General features: G+C 37.8%; 1 protein-coding gene across 2 annotated transcripts in view; it reads left to right on the top strand.

The window, feature by feature from the left end:
• Positions 1–20,646, top strand: part of src (v-src avian sarcoma (Schmidt-Ruppin A-2) viral oncogene homolog) — a 68,887-nt gene continuing 48,241 nt past the window's right edge. For both annotated transcript variants that reach the window (XM_067445627.1, XM_067445624.1), the window contains exon 1: positions 1–386. The gene's annotated coding sequence lies outside the window, so the exon portion shown is untranslated. The remainder of the gene's footprint in view (positions 387–20,646) is intronic.

Here is a 20,646-nt window from a genome sequence, read left to right as displayed (position 1 = left end):
GCTGCCTTTCCAGTTTTCCCAGCGTCTCATATGGGTGTCACGGGTTTGACTACGGCCGTGTGCTGTTTCTCAGGGATGCAATAAGCTACCGCTGCTTGGCCAGGCATCGGATCATTCCCGATAGCTTTTGATCGTGACGTTATTAATTGTTACCGGCGTGAAGATGACTCGTGCAGCTGTGCGCGTTCCCAGACAACCCCCGTCATGAACGCGCACTGAAGGCGCTCACTCCGTTTCATTTCGTCTATCAGAGCCGCTAAACATGATTGACTATGGAAAGCTGAGCCTCGTTCATTCATAGACCGAAAACAGCAGATCAGAGGTCATTCAGAGCAGCCAGAAAACAAAAGGATTTTATTCACTCCACATTTGTGGTTCTCGACAAGGTGAGTAGCCTACGAACGCCTTATTTTATTATATCATTCGTGTTTTTGTTGAGCGTTGAGATTGAAAACAGAGCTCAAGCTGAGTTTAGTCAGATTTAAGGTTGATAAGATAAATAAAGGTCTGGTATATAATGTACAAAATGACGGTGCGAGCTCAATATTTTCCCATCGTGTTTATAAATCCGGGTATTTTTTTCTCCGATTCACCGGTTTAAATGGACCGTAAAGATTGTGTCTCAAAAACAACGAACGATTGCGGTGATATCCATTTAAATCAGGTATAATTCATGTGATTGTTGTGTGAATATTTCAGACGAACAATCATGTGGTGAGCTGTTTCAGAAGTCCTGTCAAGGACTAGCCTGGATTTGCCTTTTTTTTTTGCACGTCACACCTGGACTGGATCTCCCTGTAGGAAAGGAAAATGACTTTTAATTTAAGAGAAACATCTGAGACTAAGTTTATAGTTAATGGAGTTCTCATATGTGCTTTGTCTTTTGTGCTCTTTTCGGTAGATCGATACATGTGCTTCTCTTTCCATTATCAATACAGAAGTATTAGACTGAATAAACAGTATTTACTGTCTGTCTGAATATCTGTTTGTCTATCTATCTGTTTGTCTGAATATCTCTGTCTGTCTGTCTGTCTGTCTGTCTGTCTGTCTGTCTGTCTGTCTGTCTGTCTGTCTGTCAGTGAACTAAAGAGAAGTTCTCATCTGCTTTGTTGGCAGTACTTGACATTATGGTTCTCCTACTCAAGATGACTCAAATCTCTAAATATTGAGTTTGCCATAAGGCATGAGTGTTTGATTCCTATTTTTAGACATCTTTAAATTTAAGAAAAACATAATCTGATCTTTTCATAATCTGACTATGCCCTGATTTGGTCCAAATCTGACTATGACCCAATTTGCTCCAAATCATGAATTGGTGGCTAATTTTTATGAATTTGTACACTGTCATTTGTACATTTTTGTGTGATCTGGTTGCACTTGAGGGTTAGGTTTAGGGGTGGACTTTCATGCCTACTTTTTTTCTAAAAAAATCTTACGTTTCATATGAATCACTTTGTACAGATTCATGCAAAATCTACACCTTATCGTTTTCTCATAAGATTGGGTTGGCCACTTTTAAACAGGCATTATGATGTCCTTTAATGTAGTCACGTTTTCTTTTTCCTATACAGTGCTGTTTATGAAAGACACCTTGGCATCACATTACAGTAAATGTTTGAGGGGTTTTTCATCTGCACATTTCTAAATACATATTCCCAGTACAGAACTGTGTAAATCATGGCTTTAGAGTCTTGGAAATCATATCAGGAGAGTTTGAGGCATAGAACTAAGCTATAATTTGTTAGTTTACCACTTCTCATCTTGGTAGAAAGACCTCGCCCACACTTGCTGTCCTCTGAGTGTTTTATTTTCCCAGCCTCCTCATTCTTCATGGCAAAATGCACTTAGGTAAGTGAAAGTGAGAGTGTGGCTTGTTCTAACCAAATCGACCCTGGTTTGAAACTGTGAAGGGCTGGATAGTATCATTTATCTATCAACCTCACTTGGTCTTTGGTAGGAGAAATAAAGCCTGACAATGGCTGAATACTTTCTGTTTTGGGGTTTGTCTTCTTTGTTGACTTATGTTTCATTTTAATAAGTTCCAGTTCTGTTGTTGTACATCCTGGTTATCTTTGGCACTTTGCCAGTTGAGTCTTTGCCAGAGAGTCTCAATGTCGGCGTTAATTCTAGGGTTTACCAGAGTGGATTCACAGTGCAGTTTTATTTTTTCATCAAAGTAGTTGTGGAGATATGTTTTCCCCCTTTTTTAAATTGTATCATTGCCATATACATTTTTAAGTCCAGTCACTTTGAAAAGAAACAGCATGCCTTTGCTTAACAAGCGGCACAATTTGAAGAGCCATTCATGTTTGTATGGCACAAACAGTGTTGAATACATTGAGTTAGGGTTTGTTCAGATCTCCAATGCTTGCCTTAATGCACCACGGTAAAGTTACTTAAGCTATGTGCACACTATATGATTTCTAATAGGGTTATTCCATGTCAAATCAATTGAATTTTGGAAACTTCCTCAGCTAATTTTTTATTTTGTTAATATTTTTTCTGTAGAAAGACAATCATAAATAGTGTTGAAAGCCAAAATATTAGATGCCATTTACTGATTAATCCGCTGTTTTGTAGAGGGGGTCAAAATGACAATTTTCACTTCAGATGGTGCCAAGTTACAGGGGGGGAAAATGACTTTAGAAAGATGGCAGCATCATTATTTAATTTCTACACAGAGATCCATATAGCTCTATTAGTAAAATCCGTTGACTTTTGGCAATCTTTGTTGCATTATATGCCAATGGTGACTGTTCAAAAATGGGAAAAGGCACTTCTTGTTTTTGATCATTGAAAAGAAGCAATTCAAGTTTGAACATGGAGCTGCAGTGAGATAACCATATCTATGCAACTGACCTGTAAAAGGCCTCTAAATAAAAAGTTTAAGAACCAGAATCTAAAATCATATTGATATGTCTATAATACTTTTTGAGTTACAGGCGTTCACACTTTGGGAAAAAAAAATACTTGGCACTCAGACAGGTATGTTCTATGCAATTGAGGTGATAGAAAAAATATATACATTTCTAGTTTCAGCAGTATTTGTACTTCAGATATTCCTTTTTAAATATAAAAACAATTATCATTGGTTTTCAAATTGACTCATGGAGCCATATTAAGATTTCCATATCTCTGCGACCAAACCATCCAGTGCTTTTAAAATGAAGAAACCAATTGAAAAGTTTGTTAAGAATCAGAATCTAAAAGGATATTAAGATAGATTTAATACTTATTGAGATACAGGCATGCAAACTTGAGAAAAAAGTGTTTTTTCCCCATTTTTGAACTGTCACTGATGGAATATCATGCAACAAAGATTACCAATCTCTGAGTAAAAATAAAATAATAATACTGCCATCTTTCTTAAACCAATTCCCCCCCCCCCCCCCCCCCCCGTAATTTGGCTAGAAATCTCAGGGGAAAATTGTAATTTTTTGTAATTACTCAGTAAATATACATTTGTGACTTTAATATTTTGTCTTTTATCACTATTTATGTTTGTCTTTCTACAGAAAAAAAAGAACAAAATAAAAAATTGGGTTGATTTGATATGGAATGACCCACTTGTAGTAAACCGTACTTCATCAGAACTGCGACTGTAATGAGTGAACATCTGATAACTTCAAGCGATTCCCTAAATCTGTTGTATAGTGTTTATTCCGATGAGCTGTTTATCCTATAGTAATTTGGAGCAATTAGCTAAAGCATCCCTGTCTTCAGTAGTGTTCATCTGTTGTTTCTCTGCATTGCCCGTGGCTGTTGATGGTCCTTACGGGTGCCTACATGAGGAGGGACTGATGCTCTTAATTAGATGCGCTCATGGTACCATTGAGGTCTCTCTCGAAGGGGCCTGGATCCCGTGAATTGGCCTTAATGCTTTTTGGAATTCTGTGAATGCCTTTTAGTGAAAGCCGTGAAAGTTTAAGTCTGCTTCAAATGAGATCATTGGAAAAGCAGCTCTTTAAGGCAAAATTCCTGTTAATTGGTAACGTGCCGACGCAGTGGGGCCTTTGTCCTCCCTTCACTGGGACCCTCTGTCTGTGAAGAGTCATACACTCAGCTTCGGGCTCCGTTATGAATGACGCACTTGTTTCTGTAGACTGGCTTTGAGAATTGGCATGCGATAAAAAGTGGCTTTATCTTTAGAAAAGCTATTATGTGAACGAGTGACCGTAAGAAGCACGATTCGAGAGATAGAGAAATCAGAGGACACCATAAAACACCCTCAGACTGAACTTTTGGGAAGCTGCTTGACCAAATCATATCAGCCACTAAGTAAAACATTTCAAAAGAGATATCAAAGGTAAATGTATACCTTACTGTAATCTTTCATAAATATAAAGTTATAAATATCTCCCAAATTGCTTAAAACATATATTATTATATTATAATTTTTAATTTCTCATTTACGGTAGTCTAATGCAAAATAATATTTAATGTGTTTTGGTGTAATTGTCCCCATAAATATTTTGAATCTCTCCAAATACATCCCCATATCCCCAATATATATATTTATTTTATTTTTTCTCCCAGTTACACGCATTTCTCAATTACAGTACATTAATTGTATTGTGTTTTGCATATTTGCAAAACTGCTTTGTGATTTGAATGTGCTTAATTGTCATGAAAAATATTGCATTGAAAAAAAATACCACAATGCATAAATATAAATTAGTTTTGTGATATAAAAAGTATAAAATGTGGATACAATGTATACATTTTATGTTAAAAAAACATCAGTTGATGCATGAGCGTGGTTTGATATCACAGGAAACTCTGTCATCTTCCCTTTTATATATGTATAAACTCTTGATATGAGAGTACAATAGACCCTGCCATTCACACGTGATTTAACAAGCGCCACATTTTGTGTGATTGGCAATGAAATTTGCATTTTTAATGGTCACGCTATCGGCCTCTCTGGGTTTGGACAATACAGCCGAGATTTGCTGTGGCCACCCACAGATCTAGTTAAATTTTTAATGCAGCAGGCGGCTAACTTCCGTTGTTGTGTGTCGCTTTTTCTCCACGTTCTGTTGCTTTGTCCCAGTTATGTGTCTAATTGGTTTATACCAATGCTCAAGGACAGTTGTGCAAATGTCCTTTTTTGGTGAGAATATTGGTTGCTTTTTTAATTTTGCCCCTTTTGAGATGCTTTCAAACTTCTTGTAGTGTGTGATGTTCATATGAAGTCCATTGATGGAGCTGAAGACATTTATTTAGACCAATGATTGAAATGATTTGCCCTGTAATCCCAGTAATTGTCCTGAAATGTGCCACCTTAGGTATTGCATGTAAGCTTTGACGACTGCAATGACTCATTTTAAGGAGATTCAATGCTAATAAACACACTTTCACCTTGTGCTTCTCTGGCTCTGTGTCAGTTACGTTATGAGATAACACTGCCATCTAGCAGTTGGGTTGTATACAGTCTGTGGTTTAATGTGAACACAAAGCAGTATCACCAAACATAATATTGCGATACTCACGTGTATCAATATTCAAGATCGGCTTGTCTGAGCTCTCATTTTCTCAAAGATAGTGAAAGAACTTGGTTTACACCCATCAAAATTTCTTGGCACTTGGAGACTTGGAGAATATTCAGGCTAGGGGAACTCATATTAATGTTGAAAACCTCATAAAATGAAAATGTCATGCCATGGGACCTTTAACGTTAGCTGTTGGACTCCCATTGAGCTTGAAACTAGCCCATTTTGGGATGACCCGTGCAAAAACATTCACTTAATCAATTCACGAGAGTCACTAACTTCACTTTATTTATTATCGTCACTCAGTGTGTCGGAGTCGTTTTTGGTCACAGGAAGGAGTTTGAAGTGGATGACCCCTCCGAACTCTCATCACTGTGGACCCATCTGTCCACATCTGATGTCATTTGAATGGAGGACATGGCGGTGGTTGTCCGTTCAGGGGAACACAGCGCTACTGTGTCCACACGGAGTTCAGGGCCACTTCCTGTCAACCCGGCGAGCGAGGCCACAGATGCTTCACGTCTCGTTTCAATCCTCCCTCTGTTCTCTCCTTCCATTTTGTGACAGGAAAACAAGGATTGATGAAATTTTTAATATTAAGTATGATTATGAAGTGCCACTCAATTTAGCCATTGATATGGCCATTTGAACAGGCTTTGTGTACCCTTCCAAATAATATCTGAATGCTGTTTATTGAACGCTGAAGAATTCAAGCGTCTCCTTTTTTTTTATCCGCCCTAAATTTTTATCTCAAAAATAGCTTATCTATTGAGTCATGGCTTGACATTTAAGTGAAACCCAGCCTGTTAAGTATAAGGGATATTTAAGACCTTAGTGAGGTTAGAAACATTTATTTATTTAATATTTAGCCTAATTTGACTCAACTGGATGTGAAGGATAGATGTACAGTCTATACTGTAGTTTGTAAGGTCAAAGGTCATGACCAGACCCACATGCATCGCATCTGTGCATGCAGGACTTGATTAAAGATGAGCAGCATTTGGTGTTTGCATATTTTACACATACATTTAACTATATTGATCCATAGAAAACCAATGTTTTACCATATTTAGATAATATATATATAATTTTTGTTTTTTGGAACAGAATATTTTGTGTTTTTTTGGCTAAAACGTTGAAATCCTATTAAACGCACTGCACTTCATTCGCTGCAAATTAAACATGCCGTCCGTTGACAAACTATTTCCTTTTCTTGCTTGACTTCACTTTGAATGTTTAGCCTGAAATCTGCCATTTAAATACTTTGTATTTAAAGTAAGTGGTCTGTAATCACAACTTGTGAATCTACATTTGGTGAAATTACATTTATTTTAAAAGGGTCCTTTAACACCCCTTTCACAAGATGTAATAGCTATAAGTATCGGGTGTGCCCAGAATGTTAGGATGTTAATATTGGATGGTTTGAAAGCCCCTTTTTGGGTGGCAGCAAAAACATGTATCTCTTTAAATGCAAATGAGCTTTTCAGAACAGGGCGGAGCATTTATAGCTCGACGACAACTGGAGTGTGGAGAACCTCAAACAGCGAACAGAATTCGCTAAGATAGATCAATACCTACCGTTGACCGACTTCATTTTCAGAACATGTAATTAGCGCACCTTTAGCGCATTACTTTGTGAATGTAAGCAAATGTGCTGGTTAGGAAGCCATACAGGGGTTAAAGTTACCTTTTCGCTCTGTATTCACAGAGATCAGAGCTGTCATTGGTTTTCTTTTTGAGTAGTAATAAAAGTGTGCTTCTGAATTGTACAGGCGGTGAGCATTTTCGGGTTGAAAATAACAAGCTCTGCTCTGTGAATACAGTGCGAGAAAATGGTAAGCTTAAGCCATTAGCACATTCACAAAGGAGATTTGCAAATACGCACATTAAAAAATGCGGTACTTGTGTGTTCTAGATGTGAATTTGGATCACAAAGCTGGATTTGATCCATCTTTGAGAAGCAACATTTGTGCATTTACTGACCCTTGTTTGTAAAGCAGTCCAGTGTAAAAACATATAAATGTAGTGAATGGCACAGACCCGATTATAGCACTTAAACACGGGAAAAAGTCAGATTTTCATGATATTTTTAAATAATACACTTGTTTGTCAAAATGTCCATTATCCATTGCAACGCTGTTATTAATTATAATTGGTGTGCGTTATCTTTGTGAAAACTAACTGTAGTGCATAATCGAGACTTCATGATATTTAGGATGACAGGAAGGCTAATATTCATTGATTCGTCCTGTGCAAGATCCCATTTTACCTCGCTGTCACCTAAGTGGTTGGAGAGGGCTGTTGTTTTGCGTTCATACACCCACATTATCAACATGGGAAAATAGTGCATGTCTCAATTGTACATCTGAGACATGCACTAGTACGCTTGGGGGATGTTTTCTGTAGAGATGAAGTTGCTGTAGGTTTTTGTTTCAACTGGGATTTCAGAAGACATGAGGGAAAACGCTAGCGCTAGGTTCACTCAGTTCACAGTCTATTTAATATTAATTTGTGCGTGAATATTAAAGAGGTATTCTCATTATCTCCCAGTCCTTAAGGGAAATGCTTAGCGGCATCCTTATTTAAAAGACAAACCTAAAAAATCCCAAACTTCTCAGAATCACATGCATGTGCGGCAGACGTTTGTGACCACTCTGGAATTCCCCTTTAAATGCGAGCACGTTGGCAGAGCATCGTTTCAAAGGAAGTTCATTTCTTGGTGGTGACTGGCAGTGCCATTTGAATATTTAAACAGTAGTGTGAGCCGTAATGAAAATCACTCCTCTGTTTGGTCGCTCTTCTGAAGTCTGTTATGGAAATGAGGAGGGTCAGAGGCTGTTGTGTTTGATGGCTGGGTCATCTACGGGGCATTTAATAGGCGCTCATGAAGGAAGCATCACCATGCTTGTGGCTTCTTCTGCCTCTTCACTGTACAAGAATACTCAGAGGTCCTTATTTAGTCATGTCTATTTCCTCTTAATTTCCAGAGGAAGTTCAAAGGTGACAGAATGGGGAACCCAGTCTGTTTTCCGAGTGATCAGGAATCAGCTGATTCTGAATGTTCGCTGTACCAATGGGTCGTGCCCTGACTTGCTTGCAGAATGTGACTAGAGCTGCAAAATCACTGAAGACATGAAGAGGCAGATATAGACCCAACCACAGCAGCACAGCGCCGAAAGTAAAGTCATTTATATAGCGCTTTAAATAAAACTGATTGTTTCAAAGGAGCTTCACATAATAGGTTTCCATCCAAAGTAAAATTGCAAATTTGTAATATTACATACAACATTTGCGAATAACGCGCCGTTTTCATCCAGCCATTCAAAGAGAACAAAATCGTTGCCTCCTGATAAGTTGTTGATAAAAATAAGAAGAACGGAAGTTGCTGCAGTAGGACAAGCCTCTATATAATATTGTTCATATAAAATCCTCCTCAGTTGTGTTGGGGTAAGGGTTAGTATGGGTTTTGAAATGCATTACAAGTAACTTGAGTTATGTAATCAGATTACTTTTCCAAGTAACTTGAAATATTTGTTACTTTTCCACATTTATTTGACTGACAACTCTGCTATCCTAGCCTGGTTAAAACCAGACCATTCTCAGTACTAGTTATGGTCTGACAAAGCTTCATAGACAAATAATTTCCAAAGGGGAATCAACATGACGTAGCCTATGCAGAGTGATGGAGAAACATATGAGACAGCAGTTCTCTTGTTTTTTCTCTTGTCAGTTTGTGATTTCGAGGAAGATGTTGCAATGGCTAATGACGACTTTTGTTGTAAAAGAAATATGATAATAGCTGGTGTCCAATGTCCACCGCCACTCTATCAACATTTTTGCATTTGTAAATGCAATTTGTAAAACATACACTCTATAAAATGCTGGGTTGTTTTAACCCAATGTTGGGTCAAAAATGGGCCAACCTAGCAATTGGTTGTCTTAACCCTGCGGTTGGGTTAAATATTTGCTTAAGACAACCCAATCGCTGGGTTAAAACAACCCAATTGCTGGGTTAGTCCATATTTGACCCAACATTGGGTTGTTTTGATACCCAGAATTTTTTAGAGTGTAAGCATCTTAGACCGACTGAAACATTAAACATCAAGCTCTGATCACATTTGCCCCCGTTGTAAGGCATTTGTATTGTGATTAGAACGTGAATTGCAATATTTTTATATATTTTCGATCAAGATATTCAAAATTTCACAAACTTTATTAAAATTGTCATTTTAGATGTGTTAGATCATTATCAGACTTTAGCATAGTTACGCTAGTTATTTATTTACAATAGTTTAACATTTTTACATGACTACCAGATCTAGTGTGAGGAAATAAGCACAGAAAGGCCAGATCCAGAGCTGCTGTGTGGCGTTAGCACATGATGAGGAATGTGATCCTCCTCATCAAAGTAGCTGGTTTAATCCACATCTGATAGCCGAGTGTTGTTCTTTGCTCTGGTTTTAACGAAAAGGAAATGTTTAAATCGCTCAAAACAGACGCCGATTCGAACGAGTGATGTTCCACGGTGGTATCCATCTTAATGTACAAAATCTGCTTCACCGTCACTGCGCTGTCGTCAACGTGTAAAGCCCACCCCAGCGTTTCTGAATGGTGCCGCGATTTTGACAGATTAGAAATGGGTTTGAATGTGAGTTATTTGCCAGACTACTTGCAGAGCAAATCAAAATTTCCAGGCTACTGCTGTCCCCATGTTGAGAGAAATTGAGAGTAATTGCAGAGGCGTTGCGTGTAAAAATTATTGTTGTTGTAGTTCTAGACTAACTTTGATCTTTTACTGATCTGACTAACACAAAAAAAGATTCCTCAAAATGAGCAAAAGTAATGCAAAGGTAACGCAAAATTTTAGTACTTTACTTAAAAAAGTAACTAAGTCACACATTTAGTTACTTTTGAAGGGGGTAACGTAATATATTGTAATGCATTACTTTTCAAAGTAACTTTCCCCGACACTGCTCCTCAGAGAAGAAACGCAATAAACGTAGCCATGTTAACTTGCTGCTAAGGAATGCAGTCATGTAGGACAGTTCTGAGAGGTAATTATACCAAACCATTTTAACAACAGACTTTGCTCAGGCATTTCAGAACCACCAAAACAGCATTTCAGATTCTATGGAAATTTGGTCGGCTGGTTTGTCTAGGTATTGCTAATGTCTTTTTTGAAGTGCATTTATTTGGAATTTATTTGAAAAAATGTCTTCCCATTGTTAAATTTTGTGCATGTTTTCTTTTTGGATATTTTTTTTTATCTGAATCAGTTAAACTTAAAATTGTTAAATATTAAGTTATCTAGATAATTATCTTAAAATAGCTAAACCTAAAAAAAAAAAATCTGTAAAAAAAATTGTGTGCATTTTTAGAATTTATTCACATCTTGCCATTTCCATCCAGCATTTATTGTATGCAAATGCAATATCGTAAAATGTGCTTAAAAATAGGTGAATGGAAATGACTGTTTGAAGACCTGTTCTTGTCTTGTGTATGTGAGTATGCTAATGTAATTTTGTGCAAATATATTGCCTTATACTATGTAAAGCGACCTTGAGCTTTGGAAAGGGCCTATATAAATAAAACTTCTTCTTCTTCTTCTACTTATAAACAGGAAAAGTTCCTCTGTGAAATGGCATAATATGACCTCCCAGAAACGCCTAACGCCCGTTTCACACATACTCCGTCTGCAGTGCGTGTGCGGTGCGTGTTGCGTTGCGTGTGCGTTGCAGGAGCCCCACACCCTGTAGTCCTTTCACATATGCTGCGTTTGCAGTCCGCAACTGATCCGCTTTTACATACCACAAACACAGCATTTATTAATGATTTTTTATTTAAAATCCAGAAGTTGTTACTGATCTTGGCTCATCAGAATTACAATTCTCTTTGTTTAATCTTTCTGAGTAGACAGGTTAACGTAGGCTACAAGCCTACATTTAAACAACATTTTTTCAATTCATTAATTCATATTTATATATTAATATACTTTAGATTTAGCTCACACAAAAGGCAAAACATTTAAACATAGGTTATAGCCTAAAATCATAAACATTTTAAATTAGAAACTTAGAATAGGCTATTCAAAAACAGCCGACTCTCGTCTTTTCTTTCGTTTTTAAACCCTTTGAAAAGAAATCCTGCAGGTCAAAAATAACTTTGCATTTCACCTCCAAGAAAGTACGAGTGCTATCCATTATGGCACATTTTTTTACCTAAATGCCAGGTAAGGTTTCGTTTTGTTGCTTTACTTGAGAAAAAAAGCCATGTGTTGACTTTGAAACAAGAGTATATTTTAAATGATATGCATCCGTGTTGAAATTACTAGATTTTCGCGTCAGTACATGTTTATTTTAATGCGAACAATGTTCTATCACTTTAATGCAGCAACGCAACGCAGCGCAGCGCAGCGCAGCGCAGCAAAAAATAGACTCGGTACGAAAACGATCCGTGCACTGCTGCAGACGCAACGCTCCTGGAACGGACTGACGGACTGCATCCGCGTGCAGTGTGAAAGCTGTCATCCGTTAACATGGGTACTGAAAAAAATCCGCAACGCACACGCACTGCAGACGGAATATGTGTGAAACGGGCGTAATTCGTGGCCACTCTCACGAGCTGCTTTCTTTGCCGTTAATTCTTGGATAATATGCCTATGTCTCTTTCAATTAAAAATAATGGCTAGTGTGGTGGCAACGATTTATACGTAAACCTACCAACATCCGTCACCATGATTTTTGGAATGACTTCTCGCAAGAGGAAAAAATGACTGAAACATAACATCGGTTAATGGAAATCTAGTGTTTAAACTGTAAAATTAATTATTTATGAAACAAATTAAATTTCATCTTTAAAACAGCTCTAGATAATAGTGTATTCATTTAGCTCAGTTCAGTTCAAGGCTTTTTTCTCGATTCTGTCACCAATGAAGTTTGAGTTCTTTGCCACTGTGGCCTCTGGCATGCTTAGTCTGGGACACTAAATATTCAACAGTATTACTGATTTGACTGCACTCACGCTATTGGATGAGAACTGAACTGAACTGGATGATGACGTCACTGTTTTCTGTAGAGTTTCTTTATTGCTGAATTGAACTCCTTTAATTGATTAACTTTCAACAGTTATTGAACCGAATCAACACTGAACTGACTGCCGCTGAATAATGACGATATTGCCTTTTAGAGCTGCTTTACAGCAGAATTGAATTCTGTTTGCATCACTGATCAATATTTTCCTGTTTCTCACGGGAAAGCTGTTTTGAAACAATCTGTATTGTTTAAATAAAGGTAACTTGACTTCGGTGTTGTTCCAGTTCAGTTCAATAACTGTCAGTTTTCGTCAATTGTGAAACGAGTTCAATTCATTTAAAGCAGCTCCACAGAAGACAATAGTGTCATTCATTATTCAGGCTTCAGATAAGCCGGCAGCACGATTTTGACCACGATTTGGCCGTTTGAGACAAATTTAGCAAATCCTAAAAGATTCCTCTGATCCTAGACTAAAATCGGAAGTCTTTGCTCTTTACTTTGACATGTTCACCGGCAGCCGATTAATGCCCGCTGTGATCAAATTTAGCCTTTTGGAGATTTGGAGCACACTCCTGCAGTGTGACTTCTCCTACGCGATGTCAATTTGTCTTAGTTTTTCTAGACAACCATGACCAAAATGAGCGCTAGAAATTTTCTTTGTAGCCATTTCAATCTCGCGTGTATTGCGGCTCACTGTCACCGAACACGATTGACTGATGATAGAAAACGTTAAAACATCCGCTTTTAACGCGCCTTGACTATTGTACAGTCTGACATTAATGACAAACCGAGATCTTAACGTTTGACATGGCTTACAGCGAGGATCATGGTCGTAGTTATGTATAAAACCGTCCTCCAAAACCTTTTATATAGTGTGTTCACACTGAAAAACGCAGCAAGACGTAGTGCACTTTGAGGATGATATACTTTACTGAAAAAAGGTGTTAAATGATGTACACTTCAGTTAGGGCCAGAGTTAAATACACTAATGCATCACATGCATATGGAATGGCATTTCAACGGTAAATGCTCTCTTGTTGCATCTAAGATGATAACACCCTTTAAGGTTCATACAGTAGATGGTCAAGTACATTTACAGAGTCTATATTAACAGTACGTCATTTGGTGTGCTAGTTTACCCACAGTCCTGAAGTGAGATCCAGCATTTAAAGAAGTTACTGTTACCCCTTTTCCACCAAGGCAGTGCTGGTGCTAGTTCAGAGCCAGAGCCTAGTTTTAAATCGGTTCTTTGTCTTTCCAGAGGCAAAGCACCAGCTCCGAGCCAGGAAAAGTGGTTCTTAAGTAGCACCAAAACATTGCTGGCCTAGAAGTAAGAACTGCTTGCGTCAGCGACTGGGGGCGGGGTTACCGTGACCAACAAGACCAACACAAACTTGTGACCGCCATTTTTAAATAGCAGCTAATCAAGCTAACAGCTGCTCGATTGTAATTTCCGTCTATACAAATCATGGTGAGCTGCATGAATGCATTGGATTCGCGGTGTTTTGATGCCGATGTATGATCATGTATGATGGCGCGCGCTGTGCAGACCGATCGCCTTATGACATCAAAGTTAAGTTACAGCGAGAGCAAACGGCTCCTTATGCTTTTGAATCGCTCACGCGGTATTTTGATATCATGCGCGGATCAGTCCGCACAACGCCGATGCATCTCAAACAAGCCTGGTGTGTGTGTGTTTCCCGCTGCCTCGCTAGTGTTGCTGAGAAAGATGAGACGTATACAGTGACGTAAGACCTGGCTCTGTGGTGGCTCTCTAGCCTGTGGAAAGCCAAACCGGTTCTTAAAGGCGCCTCAGTTGAACCAACTTAGAACTGACACTAGCACTGGATCTGAACTAGCACCCGGTTCATTCTGGTGGAAAAGGGGTAAGTGAGACCTGTGGCAAGTTCTGCTTTGGTGTGAATTGTTGAGGGCTACAGTAGGTTGTCTGTTTTTAAGTACATTTATATACGTATTAACATAGAACCTTCAAGCTCTTTTCTATGTAAAGCATTTTAAATTACCATTGGGTATAAATTGCCTTGCCTTGCTTACATTTATGCTACAAATCAAATGTTATAACTCATCTCAAATCTGATTAGATTGGTTCAAGGTTTAAAACTCAAGTCAGTTTTTAAAATGCCAGTGGAAAAACCAATGTTGGACGTGTACTTTTGTTATCTGTTCATTTGGAAGATAACATCCGTCTTGTTTTTTAAAGTAATAGCGCATGCGGCCATCCATAACTTGAATGTGTCTGGCTTCTGGTGTCAGCCACTTTACGTTATTTTAGTTGTACTAAAACAGTCCGTTATGCAAATTGATTTTGCAAACTGGTATTTTTTTATCACGTTATTGTAAACCTTAAATAGGTTTACCTTTTACTTCATTATTCTTAGTCATTTACGTATGGTGGCTGATGAATCTCACACATTCTTACTAGCAGTAAGCTAGTAAGAAAATAGCTTACTTCCACGTTGTGAATAAGGTGAAATGGTCCTATATTTGCCTATATACTCTTATATTGTGAAACACATTCTTGCTAACCAACAGAGTAGCCATTTCTGACTCAAAGGAAGGCAGAGACTGATAACAAGCATGGAATGTGTGCCTTATGGGCTCATCTCTGTGACTTCAACCTGCCCTGGGTGTGTGAGAGGTGGAGAGATGTCAGGACTCGCCTCTTCATGTGGCCTGCATTCCTGAACTACTGCAGGGATGAGTGATCAGCCAGTATGGTGAACATGCACTACAGATTTTGAAAGAAGTCTCTTTAGGCCTGTTCACACCTAGAGCTATAAAGAAAACTATATTAGCCTCCACAACATCTTTGTGCAATCACGCACAATATCGTTTTGTTCAGGGCTTGACATTAACACCCGCTAATTAAATGTATATATAATGTCTACATTTTTCAATTGTAGTCTTTTAAAAAGGCATCTGAAATAATAAATAAAGTGCAATGTAGTGTTGTCAAAAATCTAGATTTTTTTTCAATACATATCGATACTGAAATAACACTTCCAATGCTCATTTTCTGCAGAATAGATACACAACACTAAAATTTCGATCTAAGTTCTGAACTAAATATCAAAATAAAATGAATTACTAAATTGAATGTATTGAATATTATATGATTAATTGAAATGAGCTGATAGCATCCCCATTTGCAATATAATTTGTTTAACACTGTGAAGCTGCTTTGAAACAATTGCCATTGTAAAAGAGCTATATAAATAAAGTTGACTTAACTTGACAACATTAGCTGCTCTATATCTCTGACACACAAGCCCGCCTCCACTCACTCACTTGTTTAATTTGCTCCAGATGAATATTGTTGGTTTCACAGTCTTGAATTTCAGCGTGGTATTGCGCGTATTGTGCACAATCTGCAGGAATGAGTAACATTTTGTGCTCCCATCCAAAGTGCACGCACATAAAGCCCCCTCTCAGCACTAAATTGAGTTAATTTCCACTGCTTATTGCACTTAAAGGGTCACAAGCACACAAAATAATTTCAAAATGGCGAGTTTTCATGTAAACACAGTCAGTTCTGTGAACGTAAACAGTTGAGAAAGAAAACGCATGTGTAACAATATAATGGATCCGTGCGTCAAGTCTTAAAGTGACAGCAGCCTAATATCCCTGCTGCCAAACTATGAGATAATATTAAAGATATCGATATGGCAGTTTATCCCTATGGTATCTAGGGGTGACCCCTAATAGTCGAAGATTCGATGCATCGATATGCAGGACCGGATTCGACCACTGATCTCATGGTCGAATCTTCGCGGGTGTTATGAAACGAGGATCATACCATTTTGGCAATATGGGGGTGCTCAATATTAGTGTTATAAAGACGTGTCGCGGCGCTGAGTGATCGCCCCTTTAAGGGCACTGAGCTTCGCACCAGACGCGCCACGCCTTTAAAATTCGAACACATACACCGACGGCGGCATTCGACGCCTGTCCGGGGCGATTAAATGTATATTTCCCTCAAATCGTGAATGTATATACTGATTTCACCCTGTACTACAAGATACACTCATCGTGCTGCTCTTCTGTCAGAAGTCGATTCAAAATTGAGCTCGTGCGCGGAGCATAGTGTTCACGTCTGCCTGGTGTGAGATCCCTGAGACACGGCGCTGAGCTTCAGTCCGGTGTGAGACCCGCTTTAGGCACAATCGGCTTAAGAACGTGCATATAAACGCACTCAAAAAAGTGTTCTTTTCCTCTCTAGGCAGGTATTTTTTTTAGGTTTATTTATCAAAATGTTCTTTTATATATTTGTGTGATGTTCTGTGTTTCGATCGCGGCCTTTAAATGTTATGAGAGAACGGTTCATTTACGAATGTGTAGTTTTGATCACTTTATTAAAAGTGGTGGCTGTGTGCCGTGTGTAAAGTAAAATAAAAATAGTCTTAGCCTCCTGCTGACTAGTGTCCTGCCCTTCCCAACCCGTTTATACCGTTTATTTTTTTCCGGTGTTTACACACACAGAGATGATTCGACTATCAGTCGACCATAGAGAGATTCGAAAATTCTGATTCGAATGTGTAAATCCTTAGTCGGGGACACCCCTAATGGTATCGATTGTTAAAATTGTGGCCAGCGAAAATGCTGAGTGGCTAATCACTTTGGAAAACTACTAGCCACAGTGACTAGTGAGAAAAAATGAGCAAAAAAACATTTTTTTTTAGGGTTAACAGTAATTTCCCCTTTATTCTAATTGAATATTATTGCAATTAATAATTTAGTCTGTGTATATATATATATATATATATATATATATATATATATATATATACACTAAATTATTAATAGGTAACATAATATTATATATATAATATTATGTTACCTATTCCTGTGTTTTTTTTTAGACATGATCACTTTCTTGTTGTATAGGAAAAAATATTATAACAGCATTTACATTTTTGGGTGGTCTGTCCCTTTAAATCCATTCTGCACATTGAATGCAAAATGACCCATTTCTTCAACCCTTTCACACTCACATCTTGCACAGGAAAATAGGAGCACTGAATCATTGGGAATTCAAGCAAATCAGAAGCTATTGACCTTAAGTCAATGACGACATTCATGAAATGCTCCATTCTAGACAAAATTCCCTGAAGAGAAGGATGCAAAAAGGGTCATCTACGAGTTTCACATCAAAGAGTCCCTCTTCCTTAGAAGGGCTTAGACTTAGAGGTAACGCTTATCTCGTAATGTGCCGCGGGATAAATGTGATGCTCCATTTTTAATCTACAAGCTCGTTCTCTTCGACTGTGGTATCTTCATTTAAGGGGCGTCACCGCAGAAAACGTGAGAAAGGGTGATAGAGTTGAACAAATCTGTAATTTGTGAGAGCCGCTTTGTCCACATGCTACACGTCTGGCTGTGAAAGAAATGGATGCGTCTTTTTTGCTTCTTTCTTTTTTTTCATGAAGGAAATCTTCAGGGGAAAGATAAACCCCAGAGGATCCTTATATCTCTTCCACTCACAGTATCTCTCACACACACATCCCCCAGCCACCCTTGTTTCTCTCTAATACTCCTGACCGCAGATCTCTGCTCTTTGCACACACACCATGACCATATTTAGATGCAGGAAAGAAGTGTGCTCATATGATTGTTTACAGATGACAGCGGGAGACTGTAGGATCGTGACTCACTGGCGTTGCTGTAGGATCAACAACGCTGAATGCAAATGTGAAATCCCTGCCTATTAATTACAGGCAATGGTATGCATTTCAGCCATATGGCACAATGTTTGTTCAGTGCAGATTCATATTTGATGGTTTTCAGGGCTCACAGGTCATTTTAATTCATCACAGCCTTATAAGGTCAATCTCCAGGTTTCCCCAGGAAATTATGAATATTTTACATGAATAAATGAAGGCCTGTTTTTCCTTTTTTTTTTTTTTTTTTTTGCATTTATTTTCATTACAATAAGATGCATGAATTGCAAAAAAGTACTTGAATTCCCATTAGTTAAAGGTGCTATATAAAAAAAATGCACTAAATTTCACTAAAGGATAAAAATACCATAATATATTTGCAGATATTTAGGTTCAAATACTTGTTTCTGAAAAAACGATGAATGTCGTAATGTCTGTTTGTTGTTTTGGTCTGTGCAAAACACACACTGCCAGTCAACCCAATATTATTTCAACACCCAAGGTTACGTGTCCTCAAACTGGCAACCCGTGGTGAGCGTCGTGTCTGAGGAGGAGGTGGCAATAGAAAAAATTCCAATATTTAGAATTTGGACTGTAGTACCCATTTTCAACCACTAGCTCTCAATATTACATACTGCACATTTAAATGTGACTGCTTGATATTTATGAAAATATTAGAAATTTTATAAAATTTCCTGTATTGACTTGAAACAGGAAGTTTGGGCGGAGTCTCTGTAGTTGTGTATGTGGTTCAGAATAAAATGTTTTCTTTAAAAGAGTGGCAAAGTAGGGGTTTTAAGAGGATGGAAACTTTTGTTAATTTCTTAGTTGTAATTAGTCATAGTTTTTTATATTTTTGGAACAAAATGTATTTTCGATGCTTCAAGAGATTCTAATCAACCAACTGATGTCACATGTGGACTACTTTGATGATGTTTTTATTCCCTTTCTGGACATGGACAGTATAGTGTGCATAGACTACATATGCTCTGGGACTAAAATATAAAATATCTTAAACTGTGTTCTGAAGATGAAAGGAGGTCTTACGGGTGTGGAACGACATTAGGGTTAGTCCTTAATGACATCAATTTCTTTTTTGGGTGAACTAAACCTTTAAAGAGGTTAGTTCACTCAAAAATTTGTGTTCCGAAGATGAACAGAGGTCTTACGGGTGTCAAACAGCATGAGGGTGAATAATTAATGACAGAATGTTTATTTTTGGGTGAACTGTCCCTAACAATTTATTTAGCTTCAGGACTTTTCTTGACCAGTGTCGTGAAATTCCCCCGAGAACGGAGCTTTATCATGAAGTTTAAGATGGCCTGCAGTTCTCCTCAAGATATCTTGGCTCGGAGTTTAGAGAATGTGATATGTTTACACTGTGCACACATACTAACATGTCTTCGAGAGCTCTCTGTAGCCAAGAGAATGGTTTTGTTATGAAGCAAGTTTTATTTTTACACAGGCTTCTTTCGAATTCCACGGCGCTTTTGTGTCATCTAGTAACAAGACCGCTGGACAGTCAGTGATAAGTTAGGTAGGCATGAATCATCAGGGCCATTTCTAAACTTCAGGACCTTTGTATGTTGATTTGTGAAGTTGTAATGCATGACCTATTGCTGCAATCTGCATAACAAATACAAACGCATCGGAATCTACCCTGGTATTAGTCATGTTTATTGCATGTGCCTTTGTGATGTGTAATCCTGCCACACCTTTCATGCAAACCAGCTCAGTAAAATGCTGCTCATATTTACTACACTGTAAAACTTTTCGCTGTAAATTTACAGTAAAATACTGGTAGCTGGGTTGCCAGCCACTTACTGTATTTTTACAGAACTACTACTGTAAACAGTATTTAAAGTACTGCGCTGTAAAATGTGGTGCTGTAAATTTACAGTAACATACTGGCAGCTGTGTTACCTGGCACTTTTACAGGTCAACTACTGTAAACGATGTTTACACTATAAAATATATGTAAACGGTGTTTACAGTACTGTGCTGTTATTATCAAATACAGTATCCTACTGTTATATCATGTAATTTTACAGTATTAAACTGTTCTCTACAGCAATAAATAGTGTGTATTACATAATTAGAAATACTATACTTCAAAGTTTCATAACAGTAGTCACAATAGTAAACAGGCGATATTCTCTGGGTTTTAAAACATTTATTTTTGTTTAAAGCAAAGACTACAAAATTGCCTGAAATGCCAGCTGTATTTTAAACATGTAAAATGCAAAAAATAAACAGTTTACACTATGCACTTAAAAATGCAGTAACCTTGTTTAATTTTAATAAATTAAGTTTTTTTTTTTCTTTAGAAATTGTAAGTGACTTTGAAATTGAAATTGGAAGAGTCACAAAACACAAAATTGTCCTGAATGAACATGTTGTATTTTTATTTTTAATCAATTAACAGAACATTAACTATGCAGTAAT

Source organism: Pseudorasbora parva, chromosome 6 (genome assembly GCF_024679245.1).
Source record: "Pseudorasbora parva isolate DD20220531a chromosome 6, ASM2467924v1, whole genome shotgun sequence".
Lineage (NCBI taxonomy): Eukaryota > Metazoa > Chordata > Actinopteri > Cypriniformes > Gobionidae > Pseudorasbora > Pseudorasbora parva.
The sequence above is the reverse complement of the archived record's forward strand: the minus strand, read 5'-3'. Positions and strand labels throughout refer to the sequence as shown.